Raw genomic sequence first — 2,464 nt, 5'->3', positions numbered from 1 at the left:
CACTTGAAGATTGAAGCCACCCAAGTCGTGGAAAACTTGGAGCATACACGTAACTGTTTTTGGCGAGAGGTTGAAGAAAGCGAATATTCCAAGGATCTGCGATAAGGAAACGACTAAGGGGAAATTCTAGCGGCTGGAGATGGAGGAAGAATGAAAAAGCACGACTGCCCATTTGGAGACACAAGTTGTACAAGATACGAAGACTGCCTTTTGTGTGGTTTCAGAAATTGTGCAAAACCGTACAAGCAATGCTATCCAAAATGGCGATGCGACACTTGCAACAAAACGAGAAGCCAACTCTCAAGCCTGAACAATTACACTCTAAAGAATACAACATTCAGATTGATGATAATCCAGCCCTACAATCTGGAAATGACGACTTTACACCCCGAATTAACCTCAATGAAGAAACTGAAGAACTCAATCTCGGACTTCAAGAAGATCCACACCACATAATCATTGCTGCAAATCTTGACAAAAACTTCAAGATCAAAGCTCAACAATTACTCATAACCTACAAGGACGTTTTCGCATGGTCATACAAAGATCTCAAGGGAATACCCCCGGAACTATGTACACATCGCATAGAGTTACTACCAGGAACTCGACCAATTAAGCAAACAGCTTATCGCATGAACCCGAACTTCGCCGATAAAGTCAAAACAGAACTCAATAAACTACAAGATGCTGGATTCATTTACCCCATCAAGAATGCACAATGGTTATCACCATTGGTTATCGTTCCGAAAAAGAACGGTAAATTGCGAGTTTGTGTCAATTACAAAAAGTTGAACGATGTGACGGAAAAAGACTCATTTCCCATACCATTCTCAGATGAGATACTCGACGCAGTTGCAGGACATGAGATGTACTCATTCCTCGACGGATTTTCGGGATATAATCAAGTTCACATCGCACCAGAAGATCAATACAAGACTGCCTTCATCAGTCCATGGGGCGCATATGCATACTCCAGAATGCCATTCGGATTAACGAATGCACCATTTACTTTTCAAAGGATAATTACCGACACATTTCAGGAATACTTGAATGATTTTATGCACGTCTTCATGGATGACTTCAGCGTTTTTGGAGCAAAAGAAAAACACCTTGAACACTTAGAAAAGTGTTTCATTAAATGTCGACAAAACCGAGTTGCACTTAATCCAGAAAAGTGTATTTTCTTTGTCAAATCAGGAATACTTCTTGGCCATGTCGTTTGTAAAGACGGAATTCTCATTGACAAAGCAAAAATAGAGGTCATCGTCAAAATGACTCCACCCATGGATATAACGAGTTTGCGAAGATTTCTCGGAAAAATGGGTTACCATAGACGTTTTATTCAAGACTATGCCAAGATTGCTACACCGCTCACGGAGCTTCTTAAGAAATCTCAAGTTTATGCATGGACACAAGATTGCCAACTGGCCTTTGACACACTTAAGGATAAGCTTACAAAAGCCCCCATACTGGTTCAACTGGACTGGACACAGGAATTCATTGTACAAGTAGATGCATCTGATTATGCACTTGGAGCTATACTTTGCCAGAGAAAAACTGATAATAGAGACCATCCCATATACTACGCAAGCCGCAAACTCTCCCCACCAGAGATGAACTATACAACCACAGAAAAAGAGGCCTTAGGAATGGTCTATGCACTTACCAAATTTTGACATTACCTCCTTTCAAACAAAGTCAAGATCATGGTTGATCACCAAGCGCTCTAACACTTACTCAACAAGACAATACTCACTGGAAGAATCGCGAGATGGTTTCTTCTACTTCAAGAATTCAACTTTGAGATTATTCACAAGCCAGGCAAACACCATACACAGGCTGATCATCTTAGTCGACTTACCACAGGGGAACAAGTCACGAAAATTAACGATGACTTACCTGATTCACACCTTTTTAAGGTCACAACTCAAGGCATGCTCCAGGATACTTATAAATTCTTGACGACAACCAAGATTCCAAATCACTACTTCACAAATGATCAAAGAAAACAATTCGTCTTGAGGACACGACGCTATTCAGTCGTGGGAGGCAAACTATATAAGCTTGGACATGACAACATCTTGAGAAGATGCATAGAATCACAAGAAGAGATTAAGGATCTACTCAATGAAGCTCATGCAGGACGATCGGGAGGTCATTTTGCCGAAGAAATTACGGCCAGGAAAGTGTTACAAGCTGGATTATGGTGGCCGACACTCTGGAAAGATGCCACTCAGCATTGTCAAGAATGTGGCATATGTCAAAGAACGAAGTTTCCACCGAGGAAACAAACTCAAGAACTCAATCCGACAACAGCATTGGAACCCTTCCAGCGTTGAGGACTTGATTTTGTTGGACCTATGGCAAAAAGTAGCAAAGGAAATCAATACATTTTGGTCGCTACCGACTATATGACAAAATGGGCAGAAGCTCTTCCACTAAAGAAAGCCACAGCGAAAAATAC

The sequence above is a fragment of the Selaginella moellendorffii genome, unplaced genomic scaffold (genome assembly GCF_000143415.4).
Source record: "Selaginella moellendorffii unplaced genomic scaffold, v1.0 SELMOscaffold_203, whole genome shotgun sequence".
NCBI lineage: Eukaryota > Viridiplantae > Streptophyta > Lycopodiopsida > Selaginellales > Selaginellaceae > Selaginella > Selaginella moellendorffii.
The sequence above is the reverse complement of the archived record's forward strand: the minus strand, read 5'-3'. Positions refer to the sequence as shown.